Source organism: Gymnoscopelus braueri (assembly GCF_963280865.1).
Source record: "Gymnoscopelus braueri genome assembly, chromosome: 23".
Taxonomy (NCBI): Eukaryota; Metazoa; Chordata; class Actinopteri; order Myctophiformes; family Myctophidae; genus Gymnoscopelus; species Gymnoscopelus braueri.
The window spans coordinates 22,704,738-22,724,493 of NC_137625.1; the positions used below are offsets into that span (position 1 = coordinate 22,704,738).

Sequence of the window (19,756 nt, forward strand, 5' to 3'; positions counted from 1 at the left end):
TAAAATGGCCGATCTACAAGCTCACAACGTGTCGCAGCGCGACACGTTGTGAGCTTGTAGATCTGCTATTTTTTGGCTTTAGACTCTACCCCAAAGAAATCATAAATCAATCATAAAATCGGTTTCCTAAAATGTTGATGTCCTCACAAGTATAGTAATACAAACGTACGTGTGTGTGTGTGTGTGTGTGTGTGTGTGTGTGTGTGTGTGTGTGTGTGTGTCTGACCTGTGTGTGCGTGTGTGTCAGTGGTGTCAGCGTGTGATTGTATCAGTGGGCGTGTTGGTGTGGGTGGGCGAGTGTGCCATTATGTTTGTGTTTCAGTATGTGAGCGAGTGCATAGGTCACGTAGGTCATGTGTACTCTCATACCTATTAGTTACACTGTTAAAGATGCAATCCATAACATTGTATAAAATATGAATAAATAAAATATTATTTTATTTATTTATTTAAATCCAATCTGAATGGTGGTGTATGTCAATACAATAACTAACACAACTTCGGTGGCTGGAGATGGTCTCCCTGCTATCCTATTGAGACATTTAGATCCTGTGGTCGGGACTCGGCTTGGACAAGAGTATAGTGCATGAAACTGAAATGCAAACGTTCCTAAATGTACTTTCTGTTAAAGCTCAATAGTAAGAAAAAGATTTTGCCGTTTGGCAGAGAGCCGCGGTTTGAATCCTGAGTATAGGACACGAAAGTTGTGGATTGCAGCTTTAATTTATTCATACTAATCCGAATGCCCATATACAGTATGGAGATCTCTGTCTGTATCTGTCTGTCCCTTTTACACCCATATATTTAGCTCCCTGATGTTATCGGTATACATTCCGACCATGCCAACGGGCATGCCTATATATGGGCACATCCGACGACTCGGCGGTTCTGGACAAAAACCTATACAACATGCAAGCACATATACGCAGAGATTTTGTGCATTTTTTGAGCAAATTTTGATTTAGTTTTCGTCATAGTCTTTTGAATAAATTCCATTTAGTTTTAGTCATATTTTTAGTCATCTGAAATGTTTTAGTCTTAGTCTAGTTTTAGTCGACTAAATATCATAAGGTTATAGTCGACTAGATCTACAGTTGATTTAGTCGACTAAAATGTATGTTGGCGGTGCCTTGATGGCGTCGTAATGGCTGATTTTACACTTGGTTGCATGCTGAAAATAGCAGATCTACAAGCTCACAACATTTTTCGTCATAGTTTTAGTCGACGAAATCAACACTGTTGCACACTATGTACATGAATTTATTCATGTGTTTTTGTACTGTACATGATCTACGATTGTTAATTTATTGTGGCTACACACAGACAGATAATAAACCACCCATAGGGCACACGGGGTAAACAAACTATGGCACAACCATCTTGGTGCATTCCTTTCCCCTGCCTCTCTGCTGGCATGTTCCTGGCTTGTTTTACGGGTTCCATGGACATATGGTGACCATCTGGGCAGGCCCAGGGATGTCAGAACATTGTGATTGGGCCATAGATAGTCAGGGGGGCTGCAAGTTGCGAGTTTAACCGTTTCAGAGACGAATGTTTGGTGTGACTGAAAAACAGGGTGGACAGAAGGCTAGCTGTGAATACAGGCTACTGCCAGACAGGGCTTTGGAATGCTTGTGTGTGAGAACAGAACACGCCTGGCAGCTCTCTCTGAGCCCACACGCTAAAACTGTGTGTGTGTGTGTGTGTGTGTGTGTGTGTGTGTGTGTGTGTGTGTGTGTGTGTGTGTGGGGGTGTGGGGGTGTGGGGGTGTGGGGGGGGTGTAGGTGTGTTTCTCTGTCTATTTTTATATCTCTTTCCTTCATGCTCATGTGCATACACACACGCGTGCGTGCATGCATGCACACATGCACATTTCTGCAACTTTCAGTTGCAGGCACATTTTTCAGTAGTGTCCATCACTGAGTTTTGAAAACAATGATTCAAGCCGGATTTATCAATAGACGTGCGTTGTGAGCTCGTACATCGGCTATTTTGGGCGCGCGACACCTGCGCAGGGGTCTTCACCATGCTGTCTTGTGGTGGACATTTTGGTCAAGATTACATTTTTGCCACGGACATACAAAATTAGTGGACAACAATATTACCAGAAACACATGAAGAGCTATACCCCTGAATGGCCATATAATATATAAATATAAATTACAGTCACATATAAATGGTCTGTAACTCTGAGAGTGTACAAATGGAACCAAAGGTGGTCCTTGCAAATAAAACAGAACCACTAGTAGGACTCCTAATGTGTCATATATAGTGTCATAGTAAATCAGAGTCATACATATTCTGAAGAAAACCTGGAGACTTGACATTCAGTAATTGGGTCTTTATGATCAAAATAAGAACATTACATAATGGTGTGTAAATCAAAAAATCTGCCACGTGGCAAAGACCAAGTCTTTGCCACGGACACGTCTGTCCGTGTACGGACATATTGATGACCCCTGCACCTGTGTGGAACAAGTAGGCTTCATTACGTTTCATGTTGTTGTTGGCTGTTTGTTTGTTTGTTAGATGTTCATCCCTCTGGAGAGGAACATTCTGCAGTGTAGCAATGGAGGAGAAACACAGAGAAAACATCATAATCCCACACTTTACAGGATGAATCAATATTTCGACCCTTTCGTGAGTGGAAGCCCATATATATCACAGAGTGGCGATTATCACCACATCAGTAGCTTGGCCAGGTTCCTTCAGCTCCCTGCGGGAAGCCAGGATGGATCCTCACAGAAGGTTCAGTGTGAGGCTTTATCAGAGGGGAGGGGAAAGAGCTGTGGTGAACATCACTCTCCGTCTGTGTGTTGCCGCATTCCTCCGCTTCCTGTCTCAGCCTTTCAATTTCCTAACATCATCAATGAACCCTGTTCTTGTTTTTTCTTGTAGTGATGCAATATTTTCATTATTTTTTTATCCTCTGGGCTCATTGGCATCCATCTCTGTTATTCCGACGTGCTCCATCTTACATTCTCTGTTTGTTCCTGTCCCTCTAACTCTGTTACCATTCAGTGTTGATTTCGTCGACTAAAACGATGACGAAAAATGTTCGTCGACTACCTTTTTTTCACTGACGAAAACGAATTAAAAAGGAAATAGAACGAAGCTATGAGGACTAAAACTAAGACTAAATATATTGACAATTTCGTCAACAAATAAAAACTAGACTAAAATGACTCGTGGAGAAGAGATCATTTTATGTTTGGTTGCGCTCGGGTGTTGCACTCTGAAAATAGCAGATCTACAAGCTCACAACGCCCCTCTGCACTCGTCTCTGCCTTGCTCTTTCTCGCTCCCTCTCTCGCTCTTTCTCCCTCAGTGTGATCAGAGAGCCGGAGCTCTCATGATGAGATGTGTTGGAACAATGCTATACTGTAGCTATAGCCCCTGGCTTCAGCCATCATGGTGGTGTAACATCAACCACTTCCCAGCCACCATTGACTGACTGGCCCCCGTGCCCTGCGGTACAGAAACCTGTGATCGTGCGTGTCGGCCATGTCGCCAGTCTTAAACATCAGCACCAGACCTGGCGCTCATCCACCACCAAATTAGAGTCTGTGTGTACTAGCCGCATTATGTCACCTTGGCTATTCAGAGTGGTATAGCCTACTTCCTATTATCTCCTCTGTCTTTTACTGTGTAGAGTGTGTGTGTGTGTGTGTGTGTGTGTGTGTGTGTGTGTGTGTGTGTGTGTGTGTGTGTGTGTGTGTGTGTGTGTGTGTGTGTGTGTGTGTGTGTGTGTGTGTGTGTGTGTGTGTGTGTGTGTGTGTGTGTGTGTGTGTGTGTGTGTGTGTGTGTGTGTGTGTGTGAGTGAGTGAGTGTCTATGTATCCATTAGGACGTAGTAGTTCTAAACTGAGCCCAAGCTTGCATCATGCATACTTTATGAAAGAAATTGTAAATCAACATTGTTGTCCATCTGTAGAGGATAAACGTTTTCTTTCCATTTAATTCTTTTAAATGTGATTTGTTTTTGTTACGGTCTTTGCTTGAATTCATAAGCTTGCAGTGTGATAACGTTCTGCTGACTAAAGAGAATTGGACGTGTATTTAGATAGGAGCATACTATTTATATGAAGTTATGGTCATTGTGGCCATACATACAGTACTGTACGGTGTGTGCCAGGTACGTGGGCATACAAAGCAAAATGTTGGACACTAATGCAGTGGTTCCTCAACCTGTGGGTCGGTCCCCAGATGACAGTGAAGTGACAATTTAAGGACTTTTGAGACCTTTTTAATATTAAAAAAAAGACCATTGCTGCATCAAACATAATCAACAAACTATACTATAAAAACTGGACAAATTATATAAGAACTTTATTTATTAATTTTTTAATAGCCGATCTACAAGCTCACAACGCCTCGAGCCGTTGTGAGCTTGTAGATCTGCTATTTTCACAACACTTATCTGCGGAACCGAGTCAAACTAAATGTAATGCCTCAACTCCTACAATTCCAAGTGCTTGTCGGGGTGGGGGGTCCCTGCAGTTCAAATATGATTATTTGGGGGGGGTCACGGCCTGAACCGGAAGTTTACGGAATGAACTGGAGTCTATGAGCGTTCGTCACTATCTCCAGTTTACATGAAACACATGGCCCGGCGCTGTTTTCTGCCCCCAAGGTGACCCCCAAGGTGACGCAACTCTCTTAATACAAGGCTCTGCACTGCACCATGGACTTTCAGCATATTCCTGCTCGTGTTCCACGGTGCACTGCAGAGCACCCAAAGGTCAACATTGTACCTTGCCAATTTAGAAGCATATGTTCTGTATCAGTGAGAACGTGGTTCTGTGTTGCCGTGGCCCAAGGCCCAAATGGCAGCCTTCCAAGCTATCACTAAATGAGCATGCACCTGGCCCACGATGAAAGCCATGCTGTGCCGGGTTATAACTAGATACAGCACCATCAGGACCAAGGAGCGCGCACAGAGACCAGACATATGGAAGACCATTGGATAGAAGAGGGCACCGTAACCACTTAACCCATTCAATCCGGGAACACATCTCTGTGTCATTTTAGATGTCTTGGGCCGCGCTATGAGCTTGTAGATCTGCTTTTTTTTTTTTTAAATCAAGAAAATGTGTGCAAATCTTTGAATATATTTCAGTCAGATAACTGACGAATAGATTGAACCGATATTATAGAACGAATAGATTGAACCGATATTATATCATAGAATGAGAATACAAGTGTGGATGCAATATTTGTCTCCACCAGGCCGAAAGGCATGGCGAGAGTATGTTTTGCACCCTGTCCGTCCGTCCGTGTGTCCGTGTGTCCGTGTGTCCGTGTGTCTGTGTGTCCGTCCATCCGTGTGTCTGTCTGTGAACAGCTAATCTCCGGCACCGTTAGCCCGGCCGCTGCAAAACTGTGCACACACACTCCCTGGATGCCAAAGCCGAACGTCTGCCCCAAATTTTTCAGATAATATCAGTGGCCCTTAAACTTTCTCATGTCAAGGGCCACCCAAAATGATATGTATTTGTCCGCGGACAAAGATTTGCACACATTTTCACGATTTTCTCTCTAAAAAATAGCTTGTTTTTGAAACTTTTTGAAAACCTTTGACAATGACAATGTCCAAAATAGTGACGGCATGTTGATAGTGGTTAAACCGGCACAATAATGTCATTAATTGAATCGGAATTGACATTTTTAAGATGTAGTTTTTCATGATGTTTTATCCCCCCCCACCCCCCCCCACCCCTTTGTCAACTAACCAGCTCTGAGGCGATATGTTTGTGATGATGCTTAATGTTAGGATGGGAGTCAGCCAAGTAGAAAGGGAAAATCACAGTCCATTAGGGATAATAGTTTTTTTTTATAGGTCCCGCTGTCATGGGACCGTTTTAGGATGTTATCCATATGGATATGTGGCTGATTCTGTGAAATACAGTCTTAATTGGAAGACATTATTGGCCTTATTATGGCTGCACCCAATGGGAAGAGAGTAGGTCTTAAAATGTCCCCCCTCGATCACAGCACAAGCTTTTAAGAAAAATAACTCTAATCTGTAGTAAAGTCACATAACCAGGCATTAACAGCTGGTATCCAGATTGTGCTCAGGTATTAATTTGCTGGATTACATCTACACCTGGCATTACAATATTACAATTACAGTGAATGAGTAGAGAGATGCTGCCTGGGAAACAGAAGGTCCCCGGCCCCAGCAATGTGTCGAGGTGTCCCTGAGCAAGACACTAGACCCCCCCCCCCCCCCCCGCACTAGTTACTGATTGTTACCTAGGTACCAATCAGCTGGGTGAAGCTGAAAAGTGAATATCCTCCATCGAATAGGTCTTGTTATTATGAATGCATCGCCAGTGCATACTGTGACATTCCATAACTCTTTCCCACACAAAGTACAGATGGCTGTGCTTGCCACTTCCTCATAATATTTACATCCATTAGAAAGAAGAGAAGCATAGTGTTTCATACCCGCTGTCATCTTTTGTTATTGTGTCATTTACAGTATTCAATATTTATTATTCCTTGGTAGTTCAAATTACTCATGTGGCCAGGTGCGTCTTCGACCACTTTTGAAGATGAAGGCTTGATTGGAGCTTCAGTGCGTCTTCTTAGGAGCATTTACACCATAACTGTATGTGTTTTATTTAATCAATCCGATATCCCATGTACAAGCCAGGTATAAAGGCTCTCTAAGTTGCTTGTCAAATGTGTGACCTATTTTCCCTTTGTATGTCACACAGTGTTGCATAAATGTATGGTCAATATGGACTAAATCTAGCCTCGCGTGGCCAGACAATATCACACGACACACTGCGTGGATATTAGTCTGGTCCCTATCAACGATAGATTTTTTTCCAAGGGGCGGTTACAAAAAGATCCAAACGGACTCTATTGGTTAGACCTAAACCAATCAGAGCAGTGCTTCCTTGTATACGAACCAATCAGAGCAGTGCTTCCTTGTACGTCATTGCTCCAAATAAGGTGATAAGCCCGCCCACATTTGGATACTGGGCCCTGGTTGGTCCCGCACAACCTCGGCGGGAGAGAAATGAGATCTCTATGGAGGGGGGCCAGACCTAATCTGCCGAGGGCTAAAGTGCGATGCGATTTTGCAAAGGCAGATTCGTCTGGAACCAGGCTAGACAAAATCTATTATCACTACATTTTTGAGAGATGAGAGATGCTTGGTGCTTTCACAAAATATTTACACAATGAGATAAAAATGATAACAATCTCACTAATGCCTATACAACAACTAAGTGGGTAAAGATGAATAATAGTACAGCTAGAACAGTCAAGTAAGGTCAGAAAATAAGGACAAGACAACACATATTTACATATTATGATACCAAAATCCCAGATGCTATTTAGTCTCATAAAATATCAATATTCTCTAATGCCCAGCCCTACAGAAAAACAACATTTCTAAATGCACGACACGTCCACATCATGTTGACTGTCTTCAGTCTATCTTTATTCTCTAATTAACCTCAGTGCTCATTAAGAAATAGAGTGATATTTGTGTGTTCCATCTGACTGCAATGCTGTGCCGCGCGTATTGCCCCTGGTGACGGAGATCATCGAGATGAGTGGGAAAACGGCATTAAGAACATCACACAGCACTGTGGGGATCTCACGGAGATTCTCTGCAGGAGAAAGTAAATCTTTGAGTCATCTGAATATATTGCATCTGCAAAACAACAGACTGACACAACAGACTGCAGAAACACACACGCACACACACACACACACATGCACACGCACGCACACGCACACGCACACGCACACGCACACGCACACGCACACAGAGAGAGAGATTTCCTCCCATGATATAATGGGAGATAATTATGTTCATGTTTGGGATCTTAAAATATGATTATGCATCTGGCATGCATGACACCCGCAATCCATCTGCTTGGCATGATAAAGGTGCCCAAATGATTAAGGATTAGGGTCCTCCTCGGCTCATAATGCTGAAGGATTTGCCAATAAGGGCTTGCTCTCCTGCTAGTTCATTTCACCACTTGATCAAACAACTCACTCCAGCCGAAACAGATTCTAGACTAGATGTGTATCTGTTGATTGCTGCTCTACTGCCTTTTGAGTTTGATCTGTTTGAATAAAATAAGCAAATCGTTTGTTTTAACGCTACTCAATAGTATGCCAGAGTTTCTGTAAAGTTACAAAAAAGAAGTCCCATTTGTACTTCGTTGTACGATACCCACATGGAAAGAAAATATATGAACCTATATTGCCACATATATGTTCAACATATATGCCACATATATGAAATTGGACCCCTACATATATGTCTTTCAACATATATGCGCATATATATATGTATATATGCACATATATGCGCATATATATGAATGCTGCATATATGCCCATATATGTAGGGGTCCAATTTCATATATGCATTATATATGCTAAATATAGGTCATATATGTATATTTACACATATATGTTAAATATAGGTCATATATGTTTATTTACACATATACAGTATGTTAAGGATATGTATACCTACATAAATACAAATATGCATACCTACATGAATTAAATAAAACACAACATCTGGAAGTTACTAAACATTTATTCAAAATCTCAATTAAACATAATCACAACAGAAAATAATTGGTTGATCTTAGACAGGAATAATAATTTCAATTATCTGCCTTTCGGCGATGCCTGAGCTCTGTCAACTTGCTGTTGATGGCTTGACCCAGCTGGCCTTTAGTTGCGTGCGGCTACTTCTTCATTGTTGCCTCTGCAAAGAGATCAAAAGGACATGAGACGACAGTGGAAAAATGCCTCGAGTCTATCTTCTAAAGACTCCAAGCATATAAGTTTTGCTACACCACCTGATTTAGTGTACATGAGTTTCCTTGTGAGTTTATCGGCTGATAGCCCAAAGCCTTTATTCAAACAGTATCTATTTTATTAGTTTATTCTTTTTTTTTCATAAACATGCAATTATTTTGAATTGTCTGAAAAGTGAGTGCATTTATGAGTCCAAGACACCTTCTATATTTACAATTATTGGTTAGAATTATGTAATAATAATAACAATAATAATAATAGAATTATGTAAGTTTGTCTTGTCGAATGATCTCATGGTATGTTTGACATCACATGAACTTCACTTGTACGAACAACTGATTATCAGCACAGGTTGTTTACCAGAAAGAGCAATAAGATATGCTTCGCAAATAAATTAAAGGCATGAATGAAAATGAATGTTTTGCACATAACTTTCACTCAAAGCCAATCGAAGTCCATCAATCGCTTCAGGAGGGAGGAGACAGGAGGATAGACCCACTTTTCTGGCTGAGCAGCTTTGTCGTGTTGGTGCCACCGCCAATGGGTTGATCCCAACGAAACATCTGAAATCACAAATCACATATGGAAAAGGTGCACTCATAGCTGCTCTACAAGAGAGCAAATTTTTCGAGTTACATATGATGGTTCTACTTCAAGCAGAAAGTTACCTTTGAATGAATTCCAGTGTGTAACAGGCGTGCTCCTGTGCACCAGAGTGAAGTTGTAATAACTGGAAAAGTCCAGCCAGGAAGTTGATCTGTGGAGCCACAACGACCGGACCCTCAATGCTCAGCATCCATTTTGTAGCTTCACCTAAACATAATTACACATATATGGTTTGCATGTTAACAGTGTTCGTCTGTTGCTTTCCACATAACAAACAAAAAACATGACCTCCATATAGTCTCCGTATTTGCAATGCTTTAAAACAGATTAGAAAAAAACAGTTTACACTACCTAAGACAATTAGACGAGTCGGGAAGCTTCATTATCCTTTCAACAACTGCTGCTGTCGCCAACACCTAAAAGACAGAAAAACAAATAAAAAATGCGTAGTCATTGACCCCAGCTCAACAGTTGAGGGTAACAGCTTGGTGTAAAAGAGTGGCATAATTTTTTGTACAAGCTATTAATTGTATTTGCATACATAGTATTAAGAATTATAAAGGTGGAAAATGTCAAACAACAAAAAAGAAAAGTATCAAACGAAAGTAAAAGGTATCCAAACATGTAATAAAAAAATAAAGACATCCTCAGACTCTATTGCAAGTAGAGACATCACGTAGCAGCAGATGTTTTTCTCACCTGAAAATCGTCTTCGCACTTCTTCGTGTCCAGTCTTTGCACTGGTGATCAGTGCTCACTGCAAGCCAGGTGTTTCTTTCAGCATCTGTGATAGTAGAAATAGACATAGATATTATTTGTGCGTCAGTAATTTTAAATGTAATGTTAACTCATCAGATTGCTCATAATTTGCGCCACCGTGCCCCCTTCTCATCATTCAGTTCTTCTGATGAATTTGGCAAAGTGTTTCACAATGCAGAACTGATTAATGATTAATGTTGTACAAATCAGTGGTTCTCAAACATGTTCACGTCAAGGAGTCGGACCCCCTAATTAGTAGTCTATGTACTTGGCTAAGGACTCAAGATTTGAGTTACAAAAGTGTTTCAGAAATATTCCACACAGTTTGTTTACAGTGTTTTTTAATAGCTGATCTACAAGCTCACAACGCATCACCATGCGCTGCACTGTGAGCTTGTAGATCTGCTATTTTCAAATAGGCAATTTATAGGGTTTAAGTGGTTAAACTGATTTTGATGCTATATAACCTCATTTACCTGGGGACCACCTGGAAACCCCCCAATGACCCCTGGGGGTCCCTGGAGCCCACTTTGAGAACCACTGATAAACATTACCTGCTTTTGTTAGCTACTGTCTGCAAAACAAAACTAAGTAAAAAAAACGGATTACCAAATCTGTCAGCTGATTTGATTTTGTTTTATCCATTGGTACTATTTGTACTCTCTTTCTCTTAATTAAATGATTGTACTTTGTACTGTAGGTTTCAAACAAAATTCATAGATATGATAATAATTAATTACAGTCAAAACAAATGAGGCCAACATTAGCTTTCACTGTTGTGGAATGATTTATACCTGAAATAAACACTGATATGCACCACATGGAAATTAATATGCTAAGTCTAAGACTGTGTTACATGCCCCAAAAACCTTATCTTCAAGCTCACAATGTGTCGCTGTGAGCTTGTAGATCAGTGATTTTTGGGCGTGCAACAGTGTCTTACGACGAAACATAATTTAAGCTTTAGACCCGAGCGAATCACGACATTCATGACAGTCATGAGGAAACTTCAACCTGGTTTTTGCACTTTCTCCATTTACGGCCCTACATCTACATAAACGTTCATATTTCAAATATAAAGTGCTTATCTCATGGCCACGGATGTTAAAAGTCACTTCTGGTGGGTGTAAGTATCCGTATATTCCGGATTGTTCATAGAAAAGCATTTTAATCCGATCGGTGGCCATTGTGTCATAGACTTGACACAAAATGTATCAGAGTGCAGTACACCTCCCAACCGATAGGGTCACGTAGTTGAACGCATAAGGAAATACGGAGAAAATGGCCACCGATCGAATTAAAATGCTTTTTATTGAACAATACAGACAATACGGGTATTTCTGAGTGCCCGAGTAGACTTGTAACATCCATGGCCATGGAGTAAGCACTTTATATTTAAAATCTGAACGTTTATGTAGATGTACAGGTTCTAAATGGAGAACGTGCAAAAACCAGGTCTAAGTTCAGCCATGACGCTCGTGACGGACGAGCGTCGTGTGATCCATGGCTAATACACAAATATAACTGCACATTTACGATACTAACAAGTTGGATAACATTTTAATTCCATAAACTAATTAAACGTACCTGTTATCTAGTAGAGTAGAAGCATGGAAGCAACCGGTTTGTAAATAAATGTTCGCTCAGCAGACAGACTTTACTTCCTCTGTTTCAAAATGAATAGGCTCCGCCTTCAGATGCATGACGTAATGTGTCATTGTAGTAGTTCTCAACCTGTGGGGTCGGGACCCCGAGGGGGGTCCCCAACATGATTTTGGGGGGGTCCCCAGATGACAGTGAAGTAACAATTTATGTAACCTTTTTAATACCTAAAAAAAAATATATATATAAAAGAAAGCAAAGAAAAAGACCATTACTGCATCAAAAGTAATCAACAAAGTATACTAAAACAACTGGTCAAACGTTGGCCAAATTGTCCAATAATAATATAAGAAAGAGGCAAAAATAACCCACCGAGTCGTTGTTGTGAGCTTGTAGATCGGCTATTTTCACAATATTGATCTGTGGAACGGAGTCAAACTAAATCTATCAACTCCTACGTGCATATTGGTTGGGGCGGGGGTCCCCAGTTCAAATTATTTTGGGGGATCTCGGCCTGAAAAGGTTGAGAACCACTGCTGTAAGTAACGGGCACTGCATGGGATATCTGCACACCTCAATGTAAAATTGGCTATTTTGTCCAAAATGTAAAAAAAAATGTAATATTTTGAAAATATTTTTACGTAAAATAAAGTATTATATTTATAAATTATTATAAGTAGTATGATTAGAAAATTCTTAAACATTTGACAATCAAGGTCTAATATTTCTATAATTGCTACAAATTGCTACAAAACCTGTATAGCAGTCATTTTGGGGCATAAACAAGAAGTTGAATGATAAAATTAATAATGCTAATAATAACTAGCCTGGTAAACCCTCCCTCCGGAAATCTCAATTCCATTTCATTTCAGGAGTGAGTCTGGCCTGATCCGCCTGTCTGCAATATTGGCTGTGCTGGAGTTGGGCGGGAGTAATACCGTTGACTGACAACCCCTTCAGCCAATGATAATTTTTCCCCTTCAGCCAATCAGCAGTTCACCAGTCTTAATGTGACGCGACGGGACTTTTGAGACAGCCATACCCAAAATGGGTTGCCTTATTCGGATAAAATGGTGTCACTGCCCGCCCCTACCGGTTCTCTAAATTTTTATTTTTAAATAGGCTTTGTCATGATTCATTGACCACATATATGAAGTTAAACAACTAAATTCTATCCAAACGATATCTTATAAGTAAATTCCGTGCCTCAAAATAGAAGTTAGAGAGCTTTTTGAAGTAAAAAAATAGCGGAGAATTGGCCGCACAAGAAAAAGATGGCTGCCGTTCGTGTTTTGGGCTCACTCGAACTCGCCACCTGATTGGCCAACGTAAGCTGTCAATCACAGAACAATGAGCGACGACGCTGATAGGCCCGGCCGTTTGGCATACAGAGCCAATATTGCAGAAAGGCGGATCATGCCAGACTCACTCCTGAAATGAAATGGAATTGAGATTTCCGGAGGGAGGGTTTACCAGGCTAAATAATAACTGATAATGATGATTATGTTCACATCAAGTAAAACATTTTAAATTGTTGTGCCTTTTGTTTATAAACCCTGTAGCACTTTGTGATTTCCAAAAATGTAAAGTGCGTTAAAAATAAAATGTATTATTATTATCATTATTATTATTGTTATGTATACTTTACATTACTGTAAAACTATGTTCAACAGTTAGAATATAACCTGACTGTAATTTAGAGAAAAGAGAAAATGTGTAGAGAAAAGAGAGAAATAACTCAAATGCAGAAAACAGAAAGGTCTTTAGTTGTGTTTTAAAATTAATAAGAGTAGCAGCAGACCTAATTAAACAATATTGTCTTTATACATATCTTCCACAATCCACAAACCACAATCTACATTGAATGGAAATACGTAGATTTAGAACTTTGGATATTACCTTGCAAATAAAAAAAGTGAGCTATATATAGGCATTATGTATGACATATGCAAAAAGTCAGATATATACTAGCAATATATGTAGGCATATATGTAGGCATTTATGACATATATGCAAATATATGAACCTGATTGTGGCATATATGTGGACATATATGTTGATATATAGGGAATATATGTTGATATATAGGGAATATATGTCTCATATATGAGCTATATATGAGACATATATTCCCTATATATCAACATATATGCACATATATGAACCTGAATATGGCATATATGAGGCATATATTTGGCATATACCTGCCATATATTGACATATATGTTCATATATTTTCTTTCCGTGTGGGTAGTGCCGCAAGCACGACATGTTGTGAGTTGTAAAAGTGCTATTTTTTTATTTTGCAACACCGTCGTACTATGGAGGATAAATTAAGCATTGAAACATTGTGGACTAGAATCGCAGCATGTCTGAATTTCCCCCAAAGAGCTGACTCAGAGAGATTTGATTTTAGCTTCCTGTCTTTACTCCCTGTATGTGACTGACATTCAGAAAAGTCCAACATTTGGCTCAAAATAGAGACGCCGTCAGGAGAATGTTACATTCGTGTGAAGAGCGCCCAGCTCCCTGTGGTTGTCATGGAAATGGAAGACCTTGGTCTGAGGGAGATGTGACGGAACGTTATCTGGCCACCGGAAGCAAAAAAAAGAGCACTTGAGCCATGTAAAGTTATGCATTATCACACACAAACACAGCCGGGTACATCCCACAGGACAGAGGACTACACAATACAGCAAAAATATTGCTGTATTGAACTGTGTGTGTGTGTGTGTGTGTGTGTGTGTGTGTGTGTGTGTGTGTGTGTGTGTGTGTGTGTGTGTGTGTGTGTGTGTGTGTGTGTGTGTGTGTGTGTGTGTGTGTGTGTGTGTGTGTGTGTGTGTGTGTGTGTGTGTGTGCTTGTGAAATAACTTGGCCCACTGATCTTGTGGTTACCTCTTTCATTGTTAGGGGTAATTATGTTAAGTACACTCTAAATTCTCCTGGCTCAGTTTACCGATTTATATAATACTTTGTTATTTTATGTATGTTTTGAATGGATATGGTCGGTATGACATTTCACAGTACGGTATCTACCAAAAGATTGTATGCAGTATTTCATGGTATGAAATTTTCCACCTCTTTTTAAATTAAACATATATGGTCCATCGGATAAACAAAGAAGTATATTGCTTTAAAGAAAAATATTGCTGTATTGAACTATTTGTGTGTGTGTGTGTGTGTGTGTGTGTGTGTGTGCGCGTGTGCGTGCGTTTCTCATGCTTTAGCATTGTAAGATTTACATGAAATAACATCTTGACTGTACCACATACTGTAGACTTCAACTGTATTGTAAAAAAAAAGAAAAGCATAACGATATGGCAGAATACCATACTGTACACAGTATACCATTACATTCCTAGTTGGTGATACAATCCAAGTGCATTTGGCCTACAGCTTACTGTAGAGGGTGAAAACTTTCAGTGCTGGGAGATAAAAACTTTTAGTCACTAGAAAAGTAGCCTGAGATACAGTAGCGGAACAAGGGGACACACGCTTTTGGAAGAAGACTGAAGTGCTGCATCTCAGGATATGCAAATAATGGTGGAAAGCAACCAGAGAAAGTAGGAACACATGCTGAAAGAGGGTCGGAAGAGGGAATACATTTTAATGGAAGTGTAAAGCAGCTAAAATGATTTCTTCCTGGTTTGTGACGGCGGAGCCTACACTGCAGAATCATCTCAAATAAACAGTAACATCTGCATGTATTTGCATTCCATGGCCATTTGTATTTAGTGAAAATCATAAGCCACCTCCACACACCAAACATTCAGCACATTAGTATGTACAATAAAAACAGTCATCCCGATAATTCAGCCTACATATACAGACAAAAAAAGCAATCATAACATGACATGTCATCATCCCAATGTTTTCGGCTAATGCCAATGAGCGGCATCAGTGGCTCAGGAAGTAAAGCAGCCACTCGGAAGGTTCCCAGTTCGAAACCCAGCTCCCTCTGGGGGAGTGTAAAAGTGTCCTTGAGCAAAAAACACTGAACGCCTACAGTAACTGCTTGCGGTGAGCAGGTTAGTCCCTTGCATGGTTTGCTAACCTTAACCCATTTATAACAGACCAACTGACTGATGATGATGATCTGTATAGGCAGCGCCATATATCTTATTCGCAAGCTAACATGCTGGGGAAAGAATTCTACTCACGTTCAATTGGTGTGAAGGTAAACCTCTTACTCTACTCTCCTTGAAAAAACCAAGGTGGTGGAGTCAGTGCAAGTGATTTGTTCTGCATTGTGGGAGTCAACTCTTTTCATGCCCTTTTGAGAAATTTGGTGTACAAATTCTTGTGTCGACTGAATGAGTCTCAGAATTCTATTATCATGCTGCTGTCTAACCCTAGCCTCAGTGTTACGAGCAGTGTTGGAAAAAGTACTCAAATTTTGTACTTGCGTAAAAAGTATCAATACTGCAATGTAGAAGTACTCCGTTACAAGTAAAAGTCCAGAATTAAAAATTTACTTGAGTAAAAGTATTGGTATCAAAATGTACTTAAAGTACCAAAAGTAAAGTACTAAAATATTTGAAAATAGCAGCTCTACAAGCTCACACCGCGTCGCGATGCGACGCGTTGTGAGCTTGTAGATCAGCTATTTTCAAATAGCCTATGTATGAAATCTATAGTGTTTTTATGTTGTTTGTTTTTAATGGACCCCTGAGTCTGCACAAATAGTTTATTGATCGATTGATTTATGAAACGTACAGTCGATGGATGACTTATATGATATTAAAAATGATGTGCTTTTGATTACTTAAGTAGCCTAATTACTCCAGTACTTTAGCGCAAGCACACATTTGACTGAGCAGCTTTCACTTGGAGTCGAATAATTTGACCAAGAGTATCTATATTTTGACTGGGGTTGAGTTCTTTGTTTTGGTAAACTTTGTAAACTAACTTTACATTCAGTATCATCAGTATCATCACCTCCCTTTCAACACTGCAGGGAATTTCATTACAGAGCCACTATCACGCTGTGTGAGGGAGGCATCGCTATCAGGGTGTGTGTGGCTAATAGACCTACCATCCCAGTGTCGTGTCTTTGTTTTCTGGTCCTCTATCTGCAGAGTGAATGGTTTAGATTAGCTTTTTCAGGGACAGAAGCCCTCCCTGGGAAGCCAATGAAAGTCATTTTTACAAGGATACCCTGCCTCATAATGTGGTACCCATGCGGCTTCAAGGTCTTTACGCGCTGATGTGCCGTACTAGTCGCTCATCACTTTTTCCACTGTGAGAATGGAGTTGAAGGCTTAACCACCCTTTTTCTGGGCTTGTCCTAATAGGCGAACGGTCTGCCAAAATCAACCCGATCTCACACGACTTGGTATACATTGCACGGAGGTGTCTGTCCGTGCATAGCCGCCTCGCATCTCCCCCATTGTGACCTAACCATTTCGTCTCAAGGGAACTGGAGCCACGTGAGGGACCACCGAGCAAGCTGAAGCGAACGAGTTGCCGTCCCGAACGTCGCGACGTTCCCTTGAGCTTACTCGGCGCCGTTTGAGTTATGTACCGATAAACACAGAATCGTACATGTTGTTGTGGGGACTGCTCTGCTTCCGGGTTTTTCCGGGTTGCAACCGGTTACGCCCACCGTGGGACTCGCCGTACATATGCACAGATTTTCGGGGTTTTCTAGGCGACTATGCACGGAATGACGTGCACTGGGTCCGTGCAATGTCATACTACATTCACATACACAGTCTCCCACACCATCCTCCTGGACCGCCTCTCCACCTATCTTGGCCTCACAGACACAGCCCTCGCATGGTTCCAGTCATACATCTCCAATAGACAACAGTTTGTCACTGTCAACTCTTCCAGATCACACCCAGCCCCAGTCAAACACGGCGTGCCGCAAGGTTCCGTACTTGGTCCACTACTGTTCACCATATACATGCTCCCCCTGGGTCAGATTATTCGCCACCATGGACTAAGCTTCCACTGCTATGCCGACGATACTCAACTGTATCTGAGCACCACACCTTCCAGTCAGCTTCCCCCCCAGTCCCTAGTCAACTGCATCACTGAAATAAAAACCTGGATGACCACTAACCTTCTCAAACTAAACAGTTCAAAAACAGAGCTCATGGTTGTGGCTCCCAAGGCACTGCTTAAGAAAATTGGAGATGTTCTACTCCATGTCGATGGCAGCTCCTTATCTCCATCTCTGGAAGTCCGCAACCTTGGCATTATTCTGGACTCAACCCTCTCCTACCAGTCACACATCAAATCCATAACCAAATCGGCCTTCTTCCACCTCAAGAACATCTCTAGACTCCGTCCCTCACTCTCTGATTCTGTGGCTGAGACCCTCATTCATTCATTTGTAACCTCCCGTCTGGACTACTGCAATGGAGTCCTGTTTGGGCTCCCAAACAAATACCTGGATAGGCTCCAGTATGTCCAAAATTCAGCTGCCAGAGTTCTCACCCGCACCAAGCCTTGGCAGCACATCACCCCTACACGTAAACAACTGCACTGGCTTCCTGTTCAATTCCGCATCCACTACAAACTCCTCCTTCTCACCTACAAATGTCAAAATGCCCTTGCTCCACAGTACCTCTCAAGCCTACTCCATAAACCAAGCCGGTCACGGACCCGAGCGCGGCACAGAGCTTGTAGATCTGCTATTTATTTATTTTTACGTGAATTTTTTTTCAAATCTTTGAATATATTTTTTCAAAAAACTGTTTGGCCTCAGGTCTTAATGGGTTAAATGATTATGCCCTATTTGATGGGTGTGTGATGTGCAGTGGAAATATCTGATCTGCAAAAAAACAACAACAACATAGAAATAGGGTGGCCAGGTTCAAAGTGGTTAACCATTCAAACCAACAGGCTCCATCGGTTTAGCCCCCGCAAACCAGGTTGAAGGATCTATGGCTGACGTTTGCATTGAGGCGATTGGCTCTAAGTGGGTCTCTTAATTAGTGTTGCCATTTTATCGCTAATGTGCTTTGAGTCAAACTCCATCCATTCATTATTGATGAGAGAATAAATGTCTCCCTGGCATAGCGTCTAGCAATTAGCCGGTTGAATCATTAGCCATGCAGTTGTGTGAAACGGTTGGCTATTTAAGCTTACAGTACATAGGGGCATTGTGGTTTTGTACTGTACTCGTCTCTCAGGCATGTAACAGGTGGAGTTTCCTGTGCATGATATGTAGGCTATTCCTTACTGTAAAAAAAAAAGAGGCTTCTCTCGCACGGCCAATCGCTACGACACGAGGCAGCGCTCGCCTGTTGCCATGGCGACTAGTACCTGTTAATATTCCGGGGGAGTTTTTCTCACTGACGACGAGAGAGCGCTACTTCTTGCCTCATAGAAATCAATTGGACATTCCTGCAGAAAAGAGGGAGCTGCCTCAGTTTGCTGAGAGTGCTTGCAGGAGGAGGAGGCCCACAGGAGCTTCCCCGCCACGGCCCATCTGGCATGCTCTAAATAACACTAAATGTCACAGACGTCAACTGGATTGACAAAAACGACATCGCTTCCAAGCCCCAATCAGTGATACAAAATGTAAAGAAATGGGCAGCCCCACCGCCAGAAAATAAAAATAGTAGTGGAGAGACATGTTTATATTCTTTAGTTGAAAAAATCACCTCTTGAAGGACGAACACTTGACCACATGATTCGTGATTTTTAAGCTGTATTTGCTGTATTGTTGGGGCTGTAACTATAATAGGCTGGTTGACATTGGTAATGCTTACACATTGGCAGCTTTTTTCCCCTTATTTTTTTATGCTTGTCGTCCGGCACCTCATTAGGTATGCGGCGCATCTCTTTGGACATGCACATTTTTTAACAACAAAACACTTCAAGAATGTATGTGAATATAACCCTAATTTATTCAAAACGATCACGAATGAGGCCATCACCAATATGAGAATCTTTGAATGGTCATAAATAATCTTGTTCTTTGTGGACAATAATTTAGTTATACAGAGAGCCTTCTGCAGGTACAGCATTGG

At 41.2% G+C, this 19,756-nt stretch overlaps 1 protein-coding gene and 1 long non-coding RNA gene across 2 annotated transcripts in view; one reads left to right on the plus strand and one right to left on the minus strand.

The window, feature by feature from the left end:
• Window positions 1-19,756, plus strand: part of btbd11a (BTB (POZ) domain containing 11a) — a 193,260-nt gene that overhangs the window by 104,414 nt on the left and 69,090 nt on the right. The window lies entirely within an intron of this gene.
• On the minus strand, window positions 9,760-11,825 carry LOC308079462. The gene is made up of 3 exons (XR_013932610.1): window positions 11,757-11,825; window positions 10,110-10,194; window positions 9,760-9,826 (listed from the first exon to the last, which is right to left on the minus strand). It is a non-coding gene; the product is annotated as an uncharacterized lncRNA (long non-coding RNA).